At 39.0% G+C, this 26,634-nt stretch overlaps 1 long non-coding RNA gene across 1 annotated transcript in view; it reads right to left on the reverse strand.

The window, feature by feature from the left end:
* Positions 1–372: 372 nt before the first annotated feature.
* LOC133275156 (uncharacterized) overlaps positions 373–26,634 on the reverse strand; it is a 63,940-nt gene continuing 37,678 nt past the window's right edge. The window contains exons 3-4 of the long non-coding RNA XR_009745417.1: positions 22,204–22,302; positions 373–456 (exon numbers count right to left, since the gene is read on the reverse strand). This is a non-coding gene — a long non-coding RNA (uncharacterized LOC133275156). The remainder of the gene's footprint in view (positions 457–22,203; positions 22,303–26,634) is intronic.

Below are 26,634 nucleotides of genomic sequence, written 5' to 3' on the forward strand. Positions count from 1 at the left end.
ATAATGTAAATACTGGGTGTAGGTTAGAGAGATGGTTTCAGTTAGGTGGTTTATTACTTCTCTGTCTTCAAAAAGAAATGAAGCAGCAACAGGGAGAGGACTAACTTCTTCAGGACAGTGTTAGCTATATGAAACCAGAAGGCACTTCTGGTCTATGTCAGCTCTCTCATTCTAGCAGAGGCAGAAGTTAAGTATTTCAATGGCCCTTTTGTCTGTCTGTACACTGTTAGTTAAAAAGCACAGCTATGCCAAACACTGTTATTGTGATAACTGGAAGCAGTTTTAATACCTAGTTCCCCATGAAGAAAGTAAAGCAACCTGTTGCCTAATGGATACGCATTCAAATACAATTCAAGTCTGTCCTTGATGCACCCGGGTTTTTGTACACCATCTCAGTAATGTCAGCAATTTTTCAGTATTTTCTTTTTTTTCAGTTTTATCTCCAGCAACTCTTTCCTAGTGAGAATAAAAGGTTAGTTTGTGGCAAAGCATTTTTCCTGAGATCAAAGGATATAAACAAGAAATATAAGCACCTCTCAGGACAAGAATTATGCTAAGCAGCTCACTCTTCTTAGCATTCCCAGCTCTTACATAACTTTAAAAGTCCCTTTTGTTAGATTGAAGAAAACAGCTTGCATACGGATAATAAAGTGTACAGAAAGGCCAAGTCAAAGCCAGTGTGTTGCTTAAAGTTACTCTCAGGAGTGTGCTAGGTAAGGATCTGAAATCCCATCTCCTGCATCCAGCACGGTGCCCTGCACATGGAGTGCATTTCACATTTGGAAGTTGAGAATGAGCCATTGTTTTAAATTTTTTACACAGCAAAAAGTGGAAGTCCCAGCCCCTAACTAGGATGAAAAAGGAGAAAAGCCTATCCTTGCTGCTGAAACAGTGTAATCCCTGTTTCTGTTTCTTAATGACTCAGAAGACCACTTCCTCCAAAGAAGACACCCATGAAAAGCACCAACTGTTTTTGTGGATAGAGCTGAGGCAAACCTAGGACAGAAGCTGAGGAAGAAGCTGATAGAACATGAGATGTGGCACTTAATGAGCTAGCACAACCTTTACTCTGGAATAGAGCTTTGATGTGGATACCTACAGATCTTTTGCAATATGATCAGTATATGCATAAAAAAATAAACTAGTTTCCACTGTAGAAATGGCTACGTGTAAACAGATGAGAGAATGGGACTGTGAACAAGAATGCTTTTTGACCATTTTCAGACACATTTTCACTTTGACAAAGACATTCACAACTGAATAGCTGGAGTCTGAGCACTGCTATTTCTTTTGCCATCAGACACTTAAGGAGCACTATCAGATATTAAGACAGTGTGAATTGGTCTCTTGAAAACAGCAATTCACACAGTATTTTTAAGATTTTTTTAAAGGAAGAATAGTAGAGAAAAGCTTTGTCAGCTGCAAACCAAAAGTTGCAATTTGAGGGAAATGGTTCAAATCCCTGGGTCTTTCAGTTATGTAGACTCATGAGCTGTGCTGGTAGACTTATGAGCCCTGCCACCGAGGCAGAAAGAAGGATTCATTCTTTCCAAGAATATTTTTATTTAATCATTCAGAAGTGATTTTCTCCTGAGACACCCTCCATTCAAACTTTCAAGGCATTCTTTGCCAAGACATCCTTTCTCTTGGGGTGTCTTTGGATTTCACAGGTAAAGAAATGCAGACTTGATTGCTCACTCAATCAGTTATAGTAGAGATGAGAACACTGCATAGTCCTCTGTACTTGGCAACACAGAAGAATACAAAGACTTACTCTACAGGCATATCAGAAAGCATGAAGCCAAATGAGTCACAAAATACAAGGCCTGTCAACAGTGCAATGGAAAGAAATCAAAACGAACTTCTACCTTATTTTAGAAAAGAGCTATAGGGAATATCTGACAAGTACATAAACCTAAAATGTATACATACTAATAAAAACTAAATAAAGAAAAAATACATCATTTTAACATGCTCTTTTAGTACCTACTTACATAAAACAATACAGAATGGTACGTTTAGGGATAAGGATGCCATTAAATTATATACTTCACAACCAGCTGTGGTCCATTAAAACTACATTCCTTCCTGAATCATAACTGTCTTCAAACATTTAATGTCAACAGCAACATAAACCCAAAATATGTAATTTTACATCACCTGTATTGCATCCTGTACATAAGCAACCCATTTCTAAAGGTTTGTCTCAACACATTTTTAGAATCAGTGTAGCAGTTCAGCCACATTAAAACTAGCACAACCACTGAAACACATTCTTACCACTGGTATTTGGAAGTGTTAAATGAGTAGCTCAAATCAGCATATTGCCTTTTAAAATAGGGCTACTTATATGGATGTATATAATTCTTCTTAATCATGTAGACATTTGATTCATCTTCAAAGGTTAATCCCTAAATTTTAGAACTCTTCAATGAAATTTCAGTATACTACCTAACATAAACTGACCCACCGTAGCAAAATTAGGTATCTCAGATTACTTTTTAAGATGGTCCTTTGCTTTTTATTACAGTCTTTGGCCTTCAAAAGACAACACTGCTCTATTTTTGACCCTTCTCTGTAAATCAATTCATATGTTCTTTAAGCCTAGTGCCTTGTTAGTCAGTTCATTTACAGTGGCAGATTGGCAATAAGGGTTTTTGTACCATTCTGGAAGCTTTGGTTTCTTTTCAGATATCAAACAATTTCTAAGTATTCTTAGTAATGGAAGTAATAATTGTGCCATTATTTTCCAATCAGAAACCTCTGTTGATAGAAAATGGGATTTTTTTTTTGCGTAACAATTTTAGTCCTGAGTATCTTTTACACTTTACTGCTCCCATTTTCTCAGAAGCTAGCTTTAAGAACTGGTGTAGTAAGGGGACTTCAAGTATCCCAAAGAGTGTTCCCTTTTCTTTTTCCTTTCCAAAGAAAATGGAAGTTGCTAGGAAAAAATATGTGTCTGACCCAGTACAGAATCATTAGAAAAATCTAATATTTTTAATTTTGTTACTCTGAGGCTTTTTTTCAGTATACTAATTCTCACAAGAATGAAAGTCAGACACTAATTAGTTTTATAATACTGCAAGCTACCAAAAATTGAGACAGTTAATTAGAATTTCTCCCTTACCAGTCTAAAAAAAAAATCAATCCAATAAGAAGGTTAAGCAAAATGGTAAATAACAGGACTGTATTCAGGGAGGTTCCAGAATCTACTCAATACTGAAAGTAGTATGGAACTTTTGGCATAATAAGGCATTATAAACCCAGCTGTTGGGAACTATACGTGAGACTTTCAAAAGTTTACAACTCCACAGATAAATTTGTCTGTTTGAAAACTACCTGGTGATCGGTGTGCTGAAGTGACAGTTTCTGCCCAGGGACAACATAACTACTAATGGACTCTTTCACAGCCCCCTCTTTGCTGTGCCTTGCTGCAGAATAATATGTACAAACTCTTGGTGTAAAGAATGGACTAAAGCTTTCACTTGATTTCTCTTTTACAATGTCTACATGTCTGCTTTCTTCTGTTTTGTTTAAAGGCTAGAGGCATATAGCCCTTAGTGGCCTTGAAAGCCCATAGTGTAATTTTAAGAGACTGTCTAGGATAAAGAGTCTAAAAGTTAACCTAATTTGACAGTAGTCCCACCTGGAGGAGGTTAATTTATAAAAATGCATAGGAAAGGCCAGGTTTTCTATCTGATCCTTGCTATTCTAGGTAACAACAGTGAAAAAGAAAACACATATGGTAGCAACATAGGAATGCAAATCAGCAAGACTCCTGTGCTAATATATAATGAACCCTTTCTCCTTCGTGCTGCAGCAAGGTCTAACAGGGAAATAAATATACACAAAAAACTCCAAACAGCTTATTTTCAGATTTTAATTTTTTTACAAGATTTCACAAGACCTCTGTAATGGTGGGTTGAATGGTCAGCATAAGATGGGTCTGAAAGACTGTGTCCAGACAGTTTCTAGCATGTCTCACTATCACTATATCCATAATTGATACTAACAGAGAACCTCATTAGCTGTCTCCAAAGATAGAGGCCAATGAGAAACCTGAAAGGACATGGGGGATAAACAGCTGTCCAAATTATGATGCACCTTGCTCAGGCATCAGGGGTTAAGCTGGTCACCAGGTCTGGGGCCAAAAATTTTATTCAGAGCAGATTGGCAAGGAAGTCTGTGAAGGTTTTGGTCTTTATCAATAGCATGAGGGATTTTCACTTTGTAGGACCTTCTAGACTTCTTTAGGGGACAAATTCTTCTGATCCTTTAGAGTCTGAACACACTGTTATTGCCTCAGTCTCTTCTACTCTTTTCCTTGTAGTGTGGTGTGCTTTTGTGGTTCTTGCTTTTGTATTATGGACTTTAACGTTATTACAAGCTTAGAGGAAGTGCTCTTTGGCTCCTGGGATACACAGAAAGTAGCCTTTTTGTTGACTTACCTGTACTAAACATGCGCCAGAGGTCTGTCTGCTACTTCAGAGGTCTAAATTTGATGTTGGAGGTGATGTCTTCAAGAATGCCTGTTCCATCTAGATGGCCCTTCCAGTTTACGCATTAGCCAATTTAATGGGCAGCTCCCATGCTCCAAATCTGCTCTGTCCAGCCAGTGAAAAAAAAAAAACTAGGCAGTCTCCAGAGCCATCAATACAGCTATTAAAATAAACAACATAAGAAGAGATTTCTCAGTCTGACTGCAGCTGCTGCTGCTTCCACCATCTCCTTTCTCACTCCAGGGAATCAAACTTCACACTGCGGATGTTTTCACAATACGTCCTCCTGCCCGGCTGCCTGATATGTTAACAACAACCTCAAAACAACACAGGTTTTCCACCTACCTCTTTCTCTAGCTGACTGTAATCGTTGGTCCTTGCAGATTTTAGCCATTTCCCTCCTGAAATTTGTCATCTTATTTTAGACATTTTTTCACCTAAAGCAACCTACTGTCATTGCCACATACACAATTCCAGAGCAGATAGTAAAGGGCAGTGCTGAGGACAAATAGCAGAAACAATATGTTACGTAGACCATGCCCTAAACTAGTTCAGGAATTACAAAGAGAAATGCTGTCCCCATATGAGTCAAGATAGTAATCCAACGTAATACGTAATGGATTACTATTAGCTGTAATAGAGTCAGATTTTTCAACTGTGGTTACTAAAGCTCCAAGTAATGCACTTTATACTGAAAGCTCCCTCTATGGCTACTGCCAGAGGGTCTGAATCCATCAGAGAGGTATTTGGATGAAAATATGGAGGCAAAAGTAGATCCACATTTATACATATGCTCACACACCCCCACCTTCATCCATTCTCCTTCTCCAATCCATCAATATACCTGACCCACTTTCTAAATCTCGTTGTTGCAGATGTTGCTGATGCAAAGCATGTTTCAGCTCATTGGGAAGATACAGTCATCAGAAAAATAATGCAGTGTAGTAGTGTCTTCTTCTGTCAGAAGCAGCTGGAATTACCATTTACTTGGTCACCCCAAGGCATTTATAATTGGGAGGCAGGAGATGCATGTGCCAAGATAAGCTGTAAAAGACACATTTTATGCCAAAAGCAGGTTGGGAACATCTTTGTAAGTACAGCAAATGGTTGCATTTATACCTTAATGAAGGTGATTTTCTTTGATTTCATTTTTGTGGTTTGCACAGAAGCATTTGATCTGGTGTAATAAAGATTCAAGTAACATACATTTCTGATGGCACAGTACCAAAACCTGCTTTTTCTGTCTGCAACATATTCAGAATTCCATGACAAAGGAAGAGGATCTCCACAACTACTCACATTTCGGAGCATTCAGATCTGAATGTGAGGATTTAACTTGACAATGAAGTAACATTAGTTTAGCCAAAAGCATGATTTTTCAATTAATTTAAAGACATTTAAAATTTAAGTTAAAATAAACATGAGATGTGTTAGTTTAAATCCTTCTCACCAAGTTTAAAACGAAATCGCATTATCTCCCAGTGCACCTGATAGTTTGCTATAAGCATGAAATGTGTTAGTTTAAACCCTGTTCGCCAAGTTTAAAACAAAATTGCATTATCTCTCAGTGCATCTGATAGTTTGGTATACCAAACTTCCACTTGTTATACCATACTTTCACTAAGATGGCAGGCTATGAACGGGAATGGCAGAGGCACAGGTACACATTTCTCTTTGACAGGTTTCCCAGCAGCAATAGTAACTTCTGGCAGAAGAAGAGCAGAAAACGGCAAGGAGACTATTAAGACCTTAAACCAGTTCAGCTGTTTTCTAAGCAACTCACTTAACTGCAAACACAAAGTTCTAGTGGCTCCACCAAGTGGGTGGTAAGTTGTTATCACTTGTCACATTCCCTTGCTTGGCCATAGTCTGAGTAGAGCTATCTGTGATGAAATGAAATTAGCAGTCTAGCTCCAGATGAAGAAGGATTGTGGGCAAGGTTGCCTCTCTCTACCTTTTCAGCTATACTGCTTCCTGCATGCAGCTCAAGTTCACCACCAGAACTGTGTTTTGCAGTTTCCCAGTGGGGCACCCTCCTATCCTCTTCCCTTTTCTGAGACAGGCTCAGTAGAGCAATTTGTCAGTCTCTGAACCAGCCTCCCCCTTGTCAGAAGCAATTATTACTTGCTACTTATTACTATTTATTACCTACTACTAAGCTGTACATGCTGTGTGTATGGATGGAGAGTCGAGGAGGGAGCTTTGTTTTCTGTCTGAGGAGGTCATGTCAAAGCCAAACCCCTTTGCAGGACTATCCCCATGCATTGACAACACTTTGGCCATTCGTGTGAACAGCTCAGCTGGGAAATGAAAATGTAACAGAAGTCTTCAATACAGCACACTGTAGACCACTGGCTCTCAACTCTGTTAGTATAGGCCTCACTTCAGTGAATACTTTTGCACCTTTGCAGCTGATCATAACCAGTGGCTCTTTGGTAGTACCCCAGAGGTCTGTGTGTTGAGTTTCATTACGTAATACATAAACACCCTCCAGTGCCTCTACAACTCATTCAGACAAGTCCTTCTACAAAAATCAAGTAGCAGAACTGGGGCCAAAGACAATCTACCTACAAAGCTGTACCATAATAAGGTCTTTCTTCATACCTCTTCCTGGATAACACAAAATGATCAAATATTACTAAAGAAACACCAACCCACATATTTCAATGATATTACCAACTTCATTGTTTATCAGAAAACATTTTAACTGGAATTTTTCAGCAAAAAATATCACGTGGAGTTCCCAGATGTCTTTATATTTTAACTCAAGTGAATGGACAATCATTACTTTTATGAAAAAAGTAAATTAAGATAACAGTTTCAACACAGAGGAAAAGAACACTGATTCATTTTGACACAACTTTCTAATCAGAGACCTATGAAAACAGTACTGTCTTGTCAAGACTTAAGTAAATGAACTAGATGAAAATCACCTACAGAATGCTAATTAGGCCTGTGCTTCTCTGTCCATCCCTGACATGCCACGTGTCGAACTTCCACTACTTCCCTCTTCAACTGAAAGTGAAATTTCTGACATTTGTTGCTGGGCTGCACTGACCATTAAACCAATAGTTGAGGTTACAGGAGATATATTTGTTAGGTCATCTTACAACTGAGCTGGAAAACCTCCTTTTTTAGGAATGAAAATGAAGGATTTTACTGAAGCACAGAATTATAGCTACATAGAATCACAATAATCATCATTACAGTATGCTATAACAGAACTTAAAATGTTCATGAAGTTCAATCTTAATAACTGCATATTGTAAACTAACCAGGGCTGGGTATCAACCTGAGTTCTACACTATTTAGGTCTTAACATGCTCCCAGACCTGTTCTTACCTCTTCCAGTTCTCACTCTCTCATGTCCTACCTGGGCTCAGTTTTGGGGTGGAACAGCATTGACATGTCGTTATTAAGCCATTTGGGCTCAGTCTTTCTGAGCCAGACTTTCTGGCCCATTTTATCTAGTGTTAGACACTGCCCCTACACAATATTTACGGTACTGTGCAGCAGAGGTCCATCTTAAGGGCAAATTGCCACACTAATTGCCACCTGCAGAGCCATCTAGATGGCTTTTTATTGAACCCATTGGTAGTCAGAAAGGGAAACCAACCTTGAATGAGTCTTAGGCTTCACAGTACACTTTTAGGTGTACTTACGTACCAGCTGCACTTACCTAAGGCTCTGATCTCACTGTGAGCTCACTGAAGCAATTCTAATAATTTAATAATTCATATGTGGTCAAAAGGAGTTATTTTTTCTAATGTCCTCCAAAAAAGAATAGGTATATATTCAGTGTGATAATATATATTCAGAATATATATATTCAGTGTGATAGTATATATTCAGTGTAACTATTCATTAGGGACTGTAGTGATAGGACAAGGGGTAACAGGTTAAAACTTAAACAGAGGAAGCTTAGATTAGGTATAACGAAGAAATTCTTTCCTGTTAGGGTGGCGAGGCACTGGAATGGGCTACCCAGGGAAGTTGTGAATGCTCCATCCCTGGCTGTGTTCAAGGCCAGGTTGGACAGAGCCTTGGGTGTGATGGTTTAGTGTGAGGTGTCCCTGCCCACGGCAGGGGAGTTGGAACTGGATGATCTTAAGGTCCTTTCCAACCTTAACTATTCTATGATTCTATGATTCTATGATTCTATAAAACTAGAACATTTTCCAACTGTGAAAGTCATTTCACATTGCTCAGGAAATCTGTGTAACTTTTATTGAAAGAGTTCAGATCATCACAGCTTAGAAAACCAAATCACATTTTTTTCCAAGAGGAAGGGAAATGAAAATTAAATATTATATTTTGGAGTCACTAGTAATGTCATGTGAACTTTTTCTATAATGTTTAATCTGACAAGGACATTTTCATCTCCAGAAATCTATACCCAAGTGCAATGGATGTGAATATTCATTAAAACAACAGTAAGACAGTTTCTAACTATTATGGTTTGATTCCTCTTCAGGGAATGTTGTCCATATTGATATTTTTTGTAATGTTACTACTAATTCAAGACATTTTGAATTAGTTTAACTTTGTCAAGTAGATAAGATGGTCTGAAGTGGGCAAACTGTAAAGTTGAATGATATATTAAATTGAAGCCAAGTGAAAAACAAAGGTGCTAAGGTTGGTACTTGGGAAAGGAAATGGAAATAAAATAAAAAAATTAGAATATCAAGAAATTCCATTCCCTGCAGCATCAGTGACCTTTGTGGATCACAGCTAGATCAGAATCTTTGCAAAACCAGAGGGCAAAGAATGGGAAAAGTTTCGGAGTTCTCCCAGACAGCTGAGATGAAGACAGGTCTCAGGAAAGAAGAACGTAACACTGCAAAGGCTAAAGGCCAAAGGAAGCAAGCAGAGGGCCAAGATCAGGTCTCTCTGCCAAGAATCCAAAAGAGCAAATTCCAAGTCCCAGAAATATTAGACAGGAATCCTTAAACAGAGATACCAGTCCAGAGCATATAAGGACATAGCACCCACTGGGTATGTGCACACAGATGGGAAGGCCAAGACTGTGAAGTTCAGAATCAAATTCCCAGAATTAAGTGCTTAGGGTATCAGTGCTCAGGCATAATGGGAAAGAGACATAGTCATGAATCAAAGAGCCTGGATTTAATTTCTGGCAGCTAACTGGAGGAACTTGAGGTCCCAGCACTACAGTCTCTGGACCTGAAAAAAAATATTTCTTTTTGAAAGTGTGTGTGTCATATATATCTTCAAGAGGGAAATAAAAACTATATTCTCTATAACACTGACCATCAACAGGGCTCTGCACAGGGGACACTTGTAATATTCTCAAATTCTGTGATTTATACAGCCATAGAACCTGTTTTCTGTGCATTGTCTTTTCAGACTCTTAGCATAGTAAACATTCAATATCAGAGTCACTTCTGGCTATTAAGGAAGGTATTCATATACCCTTCACTGAAGGAGACTGGTTTGTTTAGGTTTTCTGTAGTATTTGCAAGCTGCTTCTTTCCTGATATTCAAGTCCCAGCACCTTCTTTTGTGATAGGGGAATGGATCTAGTAATCCTGTGACAGGGAGGGGTCTTGGCAAAAGGCTCCTGCTGAAAAAGTTCTGAAAGTCTCTTTCGAATACCAGATCTCATGAGAGGGCACATCTATGCTTCATGGCCTTCCCCCTTCACCAACCCATGTACTAGGTGCCGCTGCAGGCAGATTGCAGATCACATCACTCATGCACATCCTCCATCATCAGGTTTCGCAATGCAGGAGAAAGGGCAGGGTGATACACAGCGAATGGCTAAGACAAAGGACAGTCAGGTGAGGAAATGAGATGTGATGACATCGCAGGAGCCTTTAGCAATCATGAGATTTGACAGGTTTGTGATTTCCTTAATCTAAAATGGAAAGAGCACATTATCCTTTTAGGAGGAAAGGAGCTTGGGGCTCTTAACCTTAATGAAAATGATCCTAATAACATCCTAAAAATAATCCTATTAATAATCCACAATAGCTGAAAGGTCAAAGAAGGATTGCTGTTAGGTTTAGCTGAGGAAATTCACTTACAGTCCTAATTAATGATATCAAATCAGCATAAACACTATTCTTTGGGCTCTCTTGAGCACGTCTGAGAACGTGTTCACTGGACCTCCTCATTCTAAACTGCAGGGAAGGAATTAAAGATAGTCACCACAGAGCTAAACGTGCAAACACCAACATAATGAGTCAGCCTGAGCTGCCTAAACGTGATTGTACTTCTCATGTATTTGCACCTGTGAATACTGGGGGGACTAGTTCTTAGTTTCTCAGACCACTTGCTAAGCAGGAGACATTTTCAATGAAGTAGACAAATAGGGGAAAACAGGACAAGAGGATTCCTTGATGGAAAATGTCTGATCAGATTTCTCCAGTATCAAAAGAGCTATACAAACAGATCTTTCCATATTCAGCTTGTAAATAATTTACAGTAAAATTAGCATATACTTAAAATTTCCTACACATAGATGGACTAGAAAACTTCCATGAAGCATTACACAGTCAAGAGGGCAAGTGCATATTAGATGCAAGAGACCAGGGGTCAAGAGCAGGAGCTGCAGACAGTACGGACAGAAGGTTCTAATAACCGATTCACACTGATATTGATTGAAGCTTCAGCTATCAACAGAGAGCAGCATGAAGCCACCATTCAGTGGAATCTGCTCTCTGATGTTCAACTAGGAAAGGAGGCAGCTGACAGGTCTGAAATGGATACTGACACAGTTAAGGGACCAACTTTATTCTCCCACTGGTGCTATAAATATTCCCTTGGTTTAACTGGTTTCCAGCAGTAAGTGCGCAGATGTGTCAGGAGAGAGATACAGCCTTTTTTAGCAGGATTTCAAAATTGTGGTCTCAGTGGCTCTCTTTTACGGGGGCATGTCGTTGCCAATCTAGACTGGAAAATTAGGTTTTTAAATGGTCTCCTTTGAAGCTTCACATTCGTAGGTCGCACATCTTGACAAGCAGAAGAGAGTTATGGTATTTACCGATGTGCAAAAATGCACGGTTCCCTAGATATATGGATACCAACATTTTTGCTTTATAGTGTATTGACAGAAAGTGAAAAATGTTACCAAGTGCTCAGCTAGCCTTCTGCACTGTGAAATGCACTGTGCTTTGTTCCACTTTCTTGTGCATAGTAGGCTAACAGCTCCCCAAGCAAGCACAGAGATGTTTGGTGATGCATGTGATACTCTCACCTACCTGGTACATTTGAACATACATTGTACTGAGCCTGCTACAACTAGATTATTCAAGATTATAGTAAAGGTCATATAAATTTCTGTGGTGACAAGTTCAAAAATGAAACTTAGAGGAACAAAGAGAAGTCGAATCCAAGCCTTCTGGCCCAAAACAAAATGGGTTACAATATCCAAAGCAGCGTGCAGAGGCTGGAACTATCTGAGGAAGTGCTGCTGGATTTCTAAACAACTGCACTATATCATCAAAACTTGCATATGAAAGCATCCCATAAAAAGCATACGTCTCAATGCAATCCAACACGTTTTCAAGCACTGCACTGTTACAGTCTGGAGTCCTACTAATTAAGTCCTGCCGGTGAAAAAGAATCCCCTGCAGAAATCATTCAGATTTTCTAAACTTTCCTCTAACTATTTTTTTCTGTGTAACTTGTACAGCCGGCATCAAACGTAAATTACTGTGGTTTTCTTGGCATGAGGTTGCAATGGCTGAAAGCCATGTTGTTCAAGTGATAAAGCCACTAAGTACCAGATACACAAAAAGGATAGGCCAGCTACATTTCACTTGTTTATTTACCACCCAACCCTGAAGCTAAAAGACATTAAATTGCTGGCTGCCACCTTCCCCAGTTAGCACATAAATCCTCAAGTCCCTCAAGGGACTCTTGTAAACATGAGTGTTCCCCAAATATCTAGACTATTCTGGCTATGCACACAGTTACTTAACATCACTTGGCAATCGAGTGCCAAGCTCTGCTGGGTCCATGGGTTGGTGTTCCAGTGGAGAGGTGATCCAGGTGGTAGTGTCTCAGCATGTCTAAAGGAAGAGTGCTTGTTATTCCTGCCATCTAAAGGACACCTAACCAATGAGCTACTGCTCCCCCTTTTGTATACCACAATCTGGTGGTAAATTCAGCAAATGAAGCAGCAGAAAACACACATTCAAACTCATCTTCTGCTTGATAGGATTCAGCTGGCCTTTCCAAAAACCTACTCTTACCACAAGTGGTTGGCTATTTTATGGGGCAGGAGTCCTCTCCCTCTCTCTCTCTGAGTTTGCTTCACTTTGCATAAAAATTAAAAGCTCATTGGGTGAAGGAAAGTAACCTGACTGTCAGTGGTCAGGATTCTCCCCAGAAAGCTTGCAGTCCCAGGTCAATAAAAGTAGCTACACATTTTGCAATGAGAAGTTACAATAAACAGTGCAATCAACATTGGTGAAAGGATGATTCCCATGGGGCAATCACTAAATACAAAGCATAACCCCCAAATCTTTAATTACTTACAAAAAAAAAAAAAAATGACGGGGTATAAAAGTAGTACTGTCCCTTATCCTCAGATCAGGACAGTTCCATCAAGGGAGACAGATTAACAAATTGTCTACAAGCACTAGAGTCTCTATAGGGAGACAGAGCAGAACAAAGTGCCTCAGTATCTTTGTGTGCTGGTCCTAGTCTTTGAGCTGTTGTGCTGCTGCATCATTCTTTAAGCAAAAAGAACCAACACAAATTCAGACTTAAGAAAAATGCATACTGCAAGCTGAAGGGTGGCTGAAACATAACAAATCTCACACTCTTACAGTATACTGATTTGTATTTTAGCACTTGTAACTTACAGGCACTTGGTACCTCTGAGCTTGGTTAGCTCGCCATCCAGCAACCATTTTGCAGGTAAAAAGGATACCTGAATAGTCACTGCGCTGTTTAGACAACCATCTTCTGCTTGTTTTCTTTCACAGAGAGAAATCTCTGAGTCATCAACATCATTACTGCCTCCTTTTTGCTTACCTAGCCTCATTAAAAGGATTAGATCGATCAGCAAGGGGCAACAATTTAACCAGTGCATACTTTACAAATAAAGCTTCAGCAGTTTCTTTCACCTCCTCTGATGTTTCTGACGCATGAAGAAACACTGCGGCCTGATCTTCCCTACCTAGGACCTCTGTTCTTGAAGAGGCGGTATTTATTACTTGCTGTCTCAAATACAAAATCTGTATATGTTTAATCCTTCCCATCAGCCTAACATCTCTAGCTATAGTAAGTCTAAGATTCTTACCATTGTATTGGCTAAGCAACTGCCCCGGATGTAGCAGAGTACATTTAATGCTCCTTAAATCCCATTACAGCCAGAGAGGATTATTCACTGAGTGGCAATTAAAATAACCATGAAGCATTGGGGTTGTTTTTGGGGACTGTTGCGCACAAGTCTATAGAAAAATTCAGGATGAGTGACACCAAGAAAGAAATTATTGTCAAAATCTGTCTCTTTTCAAAATAAAATAAGAACAATGGCTGAGATTAATGATCTAAAGATCACAAAACGTATATACGCTTACACAGAAATAAGCCGCAAACATCTCTGAAATCCAATGCAAGTCATTTTGAAAAGCTGCCATATAGTACAGAGTAATGTTAGCAGGCACAAGAGTCTACTTTTCTCATGCAGCTGAAGCATAGATTTGGCCAGGCAACATTAAAGGTGAGACCCATTCTACCTCAAAAATAAAACTAATGCAACGGCTATGGGCAGTGACAACCATTCCACTGAGTAGAGAATTTAGCCTAGTTCTCTTTCCTACCCTGCTAGTGCACTGTTTGATGCTGATCTGGAAGGTGGAGTACCACCTATTGCCTTGAAAAACACTTCTTCATTTCAAGAGAAAACTTTTTTCTTGTTAGTTTGCTATATGAGCAGGCAGCCTCCCTGGATTGCCAATCTACCTATAAGCAGCTTGTAAGTCTGATGTGATACCAGTGTTTTGTAGTCGAGGACAGCAGGAGAGAATTCTTTGTCTGTAAGCTGATACTAGCTTCTCTCAAGTGAATGCTGAAGTCCTATTCCTTTCATCTCCATGGGATCTCTGCCAGAGAAGTATCAAGGCATAAGGATGCAGCTCTCAGGATTTCTGCTCCTCTAAGCAGCATCTTAAAATTCTACAGCTATAGTTAAAGAAAAACTAATGAATAAGATTTGGCACAAAGTAACAGAGCAGGCTTTAGATCTTCTGTTTATTGCATTTCATTTAGTGAACTTCCTTGCATGGGATTTAAAATGTGGCTTTCTACAGCAGCAGCAAATATTTTGATTTCTAATTAAAAAAATCATGTTGATTATTCAGGCCAATGGATCCACAGCAACCATGACATTACTTGTGACAAGTGATGGGAACACTGGATATTTTTCTCCAGAGATAGTAAATAGGAAGACAACTAAAAAATGGAGGCAGCACTGGAAGAGATTAATGAGAAACTAAATGATTTACAAGTACCATGTCCTCATTTGACTGGGAATTAGATAAATTAACAAAAAAAAAATCAGTACTCTAATGAAGCTGAAAGCTTCACAAACACATCAGAAATGGACTTGGAGACAAAGGGAGGAAGAGAGACCAGGGAGAAAGAAAGCAAAGAAAGAAATGACAGCCTACATTTAAAATGTGCTTAGCAACCCAATAGAACCGGAAACAATTCAAGCAGAAGCCCTTAATGCTTCCTGAGGGTGACAGGCAGGGAAGGAGAAGCTGGTATATAGTAAACTTCATGTAAGATAGCTGACACAACTATTAAAAAGAGGATGTCTTGTATGTGGGGAAGTCTTGTAAGGCAACTGGGACATGCTACCCAGAATGCTAGCAGAAGTTTAATTTTAAACATAATAGGCTGTCTGGACAGAGGAGAGTTGTAAATGCTGAAGGCAGAGAGAAAATGAGCCTATTTTAAGGAACATATTTTTGGGGATCTTCCAGGATACATTCCTCTAACTACAAAAAAAATGCAGAAGCCATGTAATTTTTCCTACTTCAGCAAATTTCCATAGCCACAGGATTAAAAGTATTGATTCTTCACCAGAGATAAAGTTCTGTATAAAAAGGAACACTTCTTGGGAACCTGAAAAATGTTACTGCATAGCAGGATTTTAACAAAGGAAATAGCATACTTGGTTTTCAATAATTATCATCACTAGATTCATTTCTCAGGCAGTGAACTCTGTCTTGTTCTTGCCATAGCCAGAAAGGGGCTATAGCTGCAATGGAGGATGACCAGCCACTTACATATTAATGGTTTTCCCTCCAGCCTCTTGTTTTAAAGGCAGCATTTTCACTGAACCTGAGCGGAGTCCTTGGTTTATCTTAATTATTTTAATACACCCATTTCTCGGTTTGTTTATTACATGCAGGTTCCTGGAAAACTGAAAAATGATTCCCAAAAGATTTTTACAGGGCAGGTCTGTTAACCCCGCAGTCTATTAAGGTGATTCAGCTATATCTTTTTAATTAAAAGTCTGTGAGATTTTACATCAGTTTTACTTTGGTGGGAATTTGTAGCTGAAATAACTCTGTCTGCATAATACACTCTATCTAAACTACTGCTTAACCTGCTTAAAGCTTCTTGCTCTAGCACTTGTTAGGGAACATTATAATTAATATGTACATTATTAAAAGCATATTCTTCTGAACCTCTTTCCAATTATCAATTAAAAGAAAAAATATCCAACTTTCCTGGTTCAGACACCAAATCAAGAAATCGAAAAAATATTTTGACTCAATACTAAACTATATGTTTTCAATTTGAAAATCATCTTTAATGCAGAGCATGTTGAAATACTTGTCTGACAAGAGAGGGATGGTGAGAATCACTTTGGATGGTTTCAGTTCCTACTTGTGAAGGAAGCTATGTGGTCTCCATTACCTGCTTCAGTAAGTGCTTATGTATTACTGTGCAGCAAAAATGTTCCATCAGGAGGAGTCAACACACAATATTCTAGAGATGATCAACATGAGGTGTCCCGAGATATGAGAACCACTGTTGTGATTTACGTTCAGCCTGGATTTAAAACTTCCTCATCTAAAGCCCAAGCAAGAACCACTGGAATATGGGCTATTAATGGACAAAAAGAAGGTATCATCCCTTCTTATTGTTGCAAGTGGTATCTAAGTTCCTTTCCGAATCAGAGCTCTAATGTTTAAATATCTGATATTTGGAAAATATCAGAACTATTCTTGTCAATATTTATATCACTTCTTTTTAATCTTTTTTCTTTGTTTCAGCCAACATAACTTGCTGGATTAATCTCAAATTCGAGAATCATTCTGACAAACTTATTACAGCAAATTTACCATTGAAGGAAGGTAGGAAGCAAGCAAGATGCAATTCTGCTTTCAGTAGGACATTATTAAAAGATTCACAGATCTTCCCAAAGTGAGATTCAGTTCTTGACCCAGTCACCATGCAGTAATATTTTTTTCAAGGATTTGAATGTGAAAATAATGTTGCCATGGAACAGCACCAAATAATATTTTTCCAACATGATATCAAGTGCCCATTAAAATCCAGTTTTGCTGGGCACTGAGTAATCTGATCAAAGCTGAACTTGTCTCTTGTGCTTTGCACAAAGGTTCTCAGTCTATAGCAGTAGGATCAAATAGAAGAAAAAACAATATGAAGATGATAAGAGAACAAGAAGAAATTCATTACACTTCTGCTCTGCCTTAAATGTATTTGCTATCAATTTCAATAATGTTGCAATGAAATTAAATCTATCCTATGATGTATTCTCAAAGCAAACACATACTGATTTTTCTTCATATAAACAGTATCTAGCAGAATTGGTGTTGTAAAAGGAGTCACTTCTGAGGCACAGGGAACTTATTATATTCTTCCTAGATGTCTCTGTATGTACACAATAATCTGAACTCAATAATCTGAATTCAGTCTCAGTAGGCAGGCAATGAAGTAGCACTGAAGCCACTGCTCCACTGATAAGGAAATTACAGATCTTTGCATGCCAGGACAGCAGTGCTTTTACACCTCTTTCCAAAGAAGGCCACCCCACCTGCCAGGACACACCAGGGAGCAAGCAAACTATGCCAGCACAAACCAAGTGCGCCCTTACCAGCAGAGTGCAGAGCACATAAAGTGCTTGTGGAACTACTGAGGATACTAAATGCCTGCAGGAAAATGTGAGTGCATTTGAAATGGAGGCAGGTTGAGGAGGAGGGGAAAGGACAAGATCATCTATGTGGTCAGAGGTGCAAGAGAAGACACTTTTGTAGCTCCACTTGGAGAGCTTTGAGGTTCTTCATGCCAAATTCGGTGGGACCAAAATTATTCCTGGTCTTTTTAAAGATAAATTGGAATCTGAGAGACAATCCTAAAGATAAAATAGCTCCGTTAGACTAGCAAACTATAAATGAGGAAAATCAGGTTCTGAATGAATGAAAAGCTCCAGGTGCCCTACCATCAACACGGCAGATGAGTTATCCTTACTATCCACTGGCCCTGGGACAAATGGCAGAGGTGCTGGCAGATTCAAAGAAGTTCCAGACATGCATAACATACACCTTATCCTGTGGATTACTCTGGGCTAATCTTTTCATAAACCATTGCACTGGAGGAAAGTAATTGTTTAAAACAAAAATGGAGATCAAGAGGAGAAAACCCCTAGGACAAATTATTTGAAGTATTGCAGCACCCCACCGCATTCATTATATCATAGAGATCACAAACATTTGATGAAGCAACCAAAGGGACCAAAGCGTAAGACATTCACTTCACTATTAAATTTTAAAGCTTTAATTATAAAAATGTCTGATGAACTCTAATTGACACCTTTACCTTCATGATAATGAGAACAAGGAGCAAAGGGGTTGAAGATACTGAACTACTCTTTCATTCCTTTAGATCAGCCTTTTGAATAAAGGCAAAGGCACAAATCTTGTAATTAAGAGGGAATTTGAACTGCCAGTGTTTGACCTAGACAAACTAGGTTTGTCTCGTGCGTAAGCAGGGGCTTATAAGTTTGTTATGATGGACAGGACACACACTCACCAATGTCCATCTAGATTCATAATGTGGATACCTCTTCACACATCTGTGTCTCATTCTCTAGTCACAGGCTTTGAAAACTAGCTTTTTGTGGCTTGCCACCTGCCTCCTCTCATCCATGCAGGAAATCAGCTCACACTGTGGACTCAATGACAACTTCATGAAGAGAGCTGGCACATGGTCTATGGACTATTTGAAGCAGAAAAGAATCTCAGAGGATATACAGTCCTTGTACTGGTCCTCTGAATACACGCAACATCTATTCCCTTGTGAATACACTTGAGTGAATACTGAGAAATCTTCAAGGTAGGTGGAATTCAGGAATGTAGTAGCAGTTGTGGCAGGTGTGACCATAAGTCCTTCCTGCCAGAATCCTCTTTCTGACAGGGCCCAGATCTGGAACCTTAAGAAAGCAAATGAGAACATCAGCAACTTAGAGCTTTCTGAACCATTGGTGATATATTTTTATTTCTTAGTCCATGCATTTGTCCTGTGACTTTTGCAGCCTGCACAAACTTGTTAGGTACCAAACAACACTTCCCTCAGGCAGGCCTCATGTTACATAACTTCTTGAATGTCTAGTCTAAACCTTTTTTTCTATGTTTCCTCTATCAGCTGGGAGAAGCAGGGGAGTTTCCAGAGGGTAATTTCACTCATCCTAAGATTAGGTATCACAGACATCAGGAATAAACTGTCTCCTGGAGATGCTGTTTCTTCCTCCATTAACTTAAGAAGGAGCTTGGTGAATGCCTAGCTCCTGACAGCTATAGTTAGGTGACACAGATGCATTGCCAAAAGTATGCCTCTGGAATGCTAGCATATCATTGCTGTAAATGGCTGATCCATGAAATCTAGAAAATAGAGTTAAAAGGGACCTTAAGAGAGTCCCTTTGATTATACAGAGATTCTCTGGCCTCTGATCTGAGTGACCCCATTTCTCTTTAGAACAGATTTGGTTACTGGAATGACCTACTCACAGTATGTAGTTTCAGAATGGAGTCCAGGGCTGTGACAAAGGCGACTGAAATGAGCACAGTATTTGACAACCTACTTGACATTTCCAAGAGAATGCACTATCTAACAATAACAACAACAATAATAATAATAAAGTGTTTCGGGAAAGCTGAATCTGATTATGCAGTGAATCGCTAAACTAGAATCTGAACAGATTTCTTAAAGATGGGAGATAATTAGGCAAATGTTCAAGAAACAGACTCTCATAAGAATGTCAAATGTCACAATTATCCATTCACTTGATAAAACAAGTACTCTGTTGATTAAATTTTATTGCTCTCACTGCTTCCTGCTTGAAAGATTAAAACATCAGAATCAGTTCTAAGACACCAGATTTGTTAGGGGGGGGGGGGGAAGAGGGGTGTGCCGCTGTCAGCAGAAGTCCTCGGACAAATTCCAAGCCACTTTGGAGGGTCTGTAACATCCACTGCTTTTCGCAAGCCTTAGTTTTGCTGCCTGCATTGGTAGAAACCACAGTGTTTTTTTTTCATCAGTCTGTCTTTTGGAAATCTAATCCACCCAGCAGCAGCAGCTATTGAATGCATGCAGTCCTCACTGGCCATAAAAGCTGGCCACTCCAAAGAGCAGGATAAGGAAGACTTCACTAACAGTCTGCTTTTCAGTGGAACCAGCTTTAAGCAAACACACAAAAGTCATTACCATCTGTGCTCCAATCTGATTCACCAAAGCATTTCCACTGCAGGGTAACTTTTATGATGAGTCAGCAGAAACCTGGAGTGACACAGGAATTATTCCTGCCCTGGCTATTTAGAGCAACTCAGAGATGAGCTGTGTGTGCTATAGTAGGTCTGTTTATGTAAGAGGGGGATCTTGTGATTTATAGCTCATGACAAAATTTGGAAAGGCCAGCTGCTTTCAGTCTGTCCTACAGTACTGCTAGCTCCAATATGGAACTTCTCACCAGTTTTGGAAACCCCTCTGTTTCTACATAGGGCTATTGCCACATCCTGCTAATCATGTGTAGCAACAACAGCTACTGTCTCTGCCACCAAATCCAGATGCATCAACTCCAGTCTTCTGGCCTGCTTATTCAGTGTTGTCACTGAGCCATCCCCTGCCAATGTGGACGGGTGCTGCCATACTATATGGTCTCCTAGATTCTTGGCTCAGGCTCTTACTGGACTAGGAGCAACTTTAAGCTTATCAAGTGTCTTCTTACTCCATCTTTACAATGGAAAAGAAGAATGAGGACTGTGCAGCAATGCTGGCTCAATAGCAACAGCTGCAATGCTGATACCAGTGGGATGCCTGGAGAGATAAAGCAACTGTGAGGAAGGGGAGGGAGAAAGTAGGAGCTCCTTCGGTCACCAATTCTTTTGATACATATAGATGTACTGAAACAGGAGCTGAAGGATTCTCAGCCTGACATGTCAGCATTACAAAGTGTCCGCCAAAGGACAGTGAATACCATTATCTCTGTTCTGCTACATGTTTTGTCCTTTGCAGAACAATTTAAAAAGCCCTGAAGACTTGTGCCAGAGTTTTCAGAAATAGAAACCCAAAGTTAGATCTACATTTAGACACTGGCATCAAATGGTCAGTGATGGCTGCCTCATGCTCAGAAGCTTTCACAGTTAGCCCACCTGTGTCTCAACACAAACTTGGCTGCTCAGGTCTGCACTTCTATTTCTGAAACCCTTGTGTGGTGAACCCACTTCCATCACACACCAGATCCCAGCCCTGCCTGCTCATTAGCTTCTGACTCAGTATCCTGCCAACTAGCCTTATGTTCTGATGAGAGCCTGCTATCACCTTTCATTGTGATTTCAGTTGTTGGGCAGATTAACATTCAGAGGGCACAAAAAACTACATTTTGCTTCATTACTTTTAAACACAGTGAATTCTGAATTTCTCCTAACCTGTTCCTTGCTCTTTATTGCCTTGATATACTAAACCACAGTGTCCCAACCAAGACATATTTCTCTTACATTCAGCTTACTTCACCATGAAATGACTCAATTCAGCAAGACGGTTTGAAATATACACCAAAGGCAGTGTGAATCAGCACCCTTACCAAGTGTGGAAAAAGAAATGTAGTTCATAAACAGGGTAGAAAACATATTTAAAACAACTTCTAATGAACTCTAGAGACAGCAGAGCTTGAACCAGGTAACATACCCCTGACATCATCATCAGCTTTCAAAAAATCACATTGTCCATGGGTCATATATTTCACTGCATCTCTGAAGAAATGTTAAATCAATAAAATATCTAAAGGTTGCCAATGAATCAGTGTTCTATAAAAAGCCAACCATTATTGCTAAGGGGCAACATAAGAGCCGAAGAAATATTTGCAAGGAAAAGGCCATCCCTCCCACCAGAGCCCATTCATATTCAGTCATCTGACACATTCCAGCAGACACCACTGAGCAGTACCAGCAGCTAAAATTGCATGAGCCTGCTCGGTTTGCTTCAGCAGCTTTCCTTGATAATGTAGGATATCCTGCACACTGTCAGTTTGATTTTTTGAGTGCTTCGCCTCCCTGAGCCTGTTTTTTAGCAACATAATGAAGACTCAAGCTTGCATTGGCAACACAGTCACCAAATAACGCTTGTGGTACATCAGTACCCTTTTTCCAGATTGCACATTCTATATTCAGCCTTCAAAAGGCCACAAAATTATTCTTACCTTGTAATTGTGAAATCAAAACTGGATACTTCTTAACAACCCACAGTAGATCTTTGGCTTAGTCGTTTATGTATGTACCACAGGGATGCAATCTTCTTGCTGAGGAAAATACACAGAGGAGAATAAAATGCTCGGTGAAAACAAGCTTTGATATTACACTGTGAATCCAGAAACTTAGACTATTGGTGTCACAAAAGACTTTTGTTTCTTATTTCCTTCATATGCTGACATCCATCTTACTAGACACAGTAAGAGTGGAGTCTTTAGAAAATCAGAGTATCATACTCATCTGTCTCAGTTTTCACGGTAGAAAAATGTGTGTCTATTTCTTTAACTCCCACAAAATACTTTGATCTTTTTAGGCTAGCAATTTTAAAAGAGGTCAAAGCAGTCTAAACCAATCCAGTGTTGATAGGGAAGCTAAGCAGTACTGGAAAATTATCTTAATTTCTTGCAAAAGCTGCCACTAGAACCTGTGTCTCCCGATGTTAACATTATACAAAGCTCTCTCTTTTCAGTCACAGTAGCACACAACACTGCAGTAGTTTCAGAAAATAGTAATTAGTTCCAGAAGAAGTGTAGATTACATATATTATGTCTTGGCAACACAGTTCTCTATCCTGATTTTCTCTTGCTAAAAATACAAATTGTTCACAACCATGCTTTCAATATCCACTTACTATTTGCAAACAAGGTGTCTTCAAGAAAAAGGGGTTTTGCTAGGCTTCGTTGAGAACTGTGTTACCTACAGCATCACAGCCCTTTGAAGATATATCCTCCCACAGTTGTCACCAACACAGGCACAAAAAAGGGGTCTTATTCTCCTAACAGTCACTCTCCTGCAAGCTTCAAGGTTTAAAAAAGCCAATCTTACCTACTTTTCATTACTCACCTCAGAGAACTTGCCAGTTCAGGGTCATGTCAGATAGCTTTTAGGCTTTATACTTGTCTTATTTAAAAGTGATGTTTGAGTTTTACTCAAATCTTTGCCTTTCTCTCCCTACACGCTTCCATGCTGGATTCAATTCTAATAACCACTTATTTAGAGATATAGGCACTTAGCAATGCCAAAGACAACGCTTTTGAGCAGGTGACTTTGTGGGTGATCAAATGATCACCAGCCAAATGTACATCAAAATCGTTCTCATTAGTCTATACAAACACAGCCTAGAAAGACTTATGGATTCCAAAATATTTACCACCAACAAAATATTTGTTGTATTTCAATATTGTGTCTGCTGGCAGGTGTTTATTAAAAGCATACTTTCTCCTACTGGTTCTGTAGAACACTAGAACACTTAATTACAATACATCAGGTTTTTCTCTTTCCTCTGATAAACCCACTTAATCCACACAATTTATGGGTTACAAATCTTCTCAATTTCTTCATACCTTTTCTAAATTAGACTTTGAGATACTGGGCAGTGAAAAGCAATGTCAGTCAACATACTGCTAATGTCTTTCCCTGTAAAAACATCAGACATTTCCACTTAGCATTGCAGAGATTTTTATCCCTGATTCCAGTTGTATTCTACCATTTTCCTGAGTATTTATTTTATAATAACTTTTAACAAGTTTCTCAAAAGCAGTCATCCTTTTAGCCCTAATATATATTTAAAAAAAAATAAAAATCATCTGCTACACAGTACTTTTTTGTCATTATACTGTACCCCTTTTGTACTACACTGATTCCTTGTTCATACTCAAACCTGACTTCAGCAGTGTAAGTGGGAGGGATGATGAGCCAAATTCAGTCCATGCATCTTTTCAACCACAGGGAAATTAAACCTAAAATTAATTAGGCCTAAGTAAGTAAAGTTGTACTGCAGGAATGACAAAGCAGAGCATCTTGAATACTAAGCGTGTTGCTTAGGAGCAAACATTTACAAAAGATCAACAAATATGCAGAATTATTTTTCTTTTCACAAATTCTGATTTCCAGAATGCCATTAATAACACCAACTCACTATATTTAACAAAGGTAGGAGTTCTTGTCGGATCCTCATCAAATGTAATGTTATATCCTTCACCCATCACAGTCACCAGTATTAACACAATACCATAGTCCCACAAAATAACTGCAGATTAGTTTCAACATGTAGCCTTGTTCAACATTTAACAGGCTCTAAAATGAGCATAAATTGTACATGGAGCAGACTTTTCTCCTAAATTTCTGTTGAGCACATCTTGTGGTTTTTATTGCGATAGAAGGAGAAAGCTATGGGGAACACCTTAAAAGCTGTATTTTAGATGAGCAATGTCAATATGCACAAGCTTCTAACATCAGGGTGAATCTTGCCACTGATTTTTTCTAAAGCTGCTAGGCAAGCCCTAAAAAGTAGGCTGAATGTATTCCCATTTCTTCCCTGTGAGTCCTGATAATGCTGGGCACAGCATGACTCCTCCTGTTCGATGTTAAATGGAGGCTGAGAAAAGCAGCTGGCCCTTTGTTACTGGGATGGATGCTGAGGGTACTACAGGGAAAAGACAGTTAAAGATCTAACTAAATCAACATTTCTGCAGTAAAAGAAAAAAATGAGACCATGATAAAATGTGTGCAACTTTTATAGCACTGTGTTTCTTTTGGATATGATATTGTAGAGGCATCACCTCTCTGCCTGAAGTGTGTCAAATCTAGAGCATATAGGTTTTGAAACAAACTGACAATTAAAAAAGATATTTGAATGGTGAAATCTTTAAACAGTTGATGGCTACTCCTACATGACCTTTTCGGATGAAATATTATGGCACATCTCTCCATCTTTTTCTCCCCATACTATTCAAAATTTTAAAATTGTCTCTAATTATTATTTGAATCTTAGCTAGGAATATAAAGGCTGCTTTAGAGTGCTTCTCAGTAGGGGTAAGTTAAGGTAATTCTATTACATTTTTTAGGCTGAGGTTTGCTTTCTATTTCCAGAAGAATGCTGCTCTAGCAGTTGATGACTTGGAAACCTGCTCTGGTATCAGGATCAAGGAGAATAACACTAGGCAGAGTTCACAATTGCCAACTGCCAAGGACAGTCAAAATTTGTACCATACTCCAGGAATGAACTGCCTGACCTCATGCTGTGTTATTGGATTGGCCGCAGGAGGGCCTGGCTACCACTGGACTCTCACATTAGATCTTTCTGATAGGAGCATAGAGAATTAAGTGCTTCAGTACATTCAGTCAAGCAAGGTCAGAAAGAGGAAAATTAATGTCACGTTACACTTGGTCTTCTCTGCTAAACACAGCTCGGTGTCAGTCAGGTTCAATTTCAAATCAAGTTTTGTCAGTAGCGCTCAGGTCCAACCACTGTTGTCTGATTAATTTTGCTTATTATTTGACACCTATCAGTTATGGTAGAGCTTGCTGGAAGCCTCTGGCCACTGTGGCATAGAATAATGACTGTAATTTTCCAATTTCATATTAAATCTCAGCGGAAAACAGCTGTTCCTTGAGCCTATAACTTGCTGTGAATGTCTCCTTCTGCTGTTATTTGTCTCAGTAGCTGTATTATTTAACTTTGCGAATACAGTTTATCTGGAGAACACTATTAAGTGCAAATCGAAGTGGTACTCTTCAATCAGATTTCACTGATTGCTTTGAAAAGGTTCTAAAAATTCTCACTTGATGCTTCCCATGCAGTCATTCTTTACAAATCTGTTCCATAACATGACATGGAAGGAATTTTAGGCCCCAGCCCTTCTACTTTCTGACACTGGCAGCTTCTGAAAATCTTTCAGTTCAAAGAATAGACAGCAGTTTGTCATCTTTGTAATGATGAGTTTTTAAAAGGTGTAGGTAGTGCAAGAAGTTACATGTACCTTTTCTGCATCACTGCATCTTTCCAATTAAGAAAGAATCCCTGTTGCCGCAGGCTTGGCTGGCCAGATAATGGACTGTAGTGAGATATGTCCTGAGCTGAATACTGCAACACGGACAAAATAAATTCTGGGAGAAAATTGAACATGAAAAGTAAAATTAAGTGAAATAATTGTAATGCAACTATGTAATTCACTTCTAAATTGTGGGGAAAATGAGCAAAATGTTAATCTTTTAATATTTAATAGGCCAAATTAATCCCTAATTTTTATAGTGTGTTAGAATCTAATAGAAAATTGAATAAAATCTTGTGAAGACCATTTGATCAAGCTGCAGAACTTGGCTGAAAATTCTATCCTTCTACACAATACTACAGGATTTATTTTTTTTCTAGAGTATAAAAAGAATACATTTTATAAATACATTCTACCATTGCAAGGGTTTAATATTTAGGGAATTCCCTAAAGTCCAGTCCATTCCTGCCTGGTTGAGACAGGATCCCTCTTTTGAACCCTGACTGCTGGGTACACACAACTAATTCTGCCCTTACTATTCTTCAGATACCTGGTCAATTTAAATTCAAAAATTCCTGATCCCAGAACTGTCACTGTATGTATTTACAG

The sequence above is a fragment of the Pezoporus flaviventris genome, unplaced genomic scaffold, assembly GCF_033815535.1.
Source record: "Pezoporus flaviventris isolate CSIRO_AGI_PZ_B2104156 unplaced genomic scaffold, CSIRO_AGI_Pfla_v1 ptg000037l, whole genome shotgun sequence".
Taxonomy (NCBI): domain Eukaryota; kingdom Metazoa; phylum Chordata; class Aves; order Psittaciformes; family Psittacidae; genus Pezoporus; species Pezoporus flaviventris.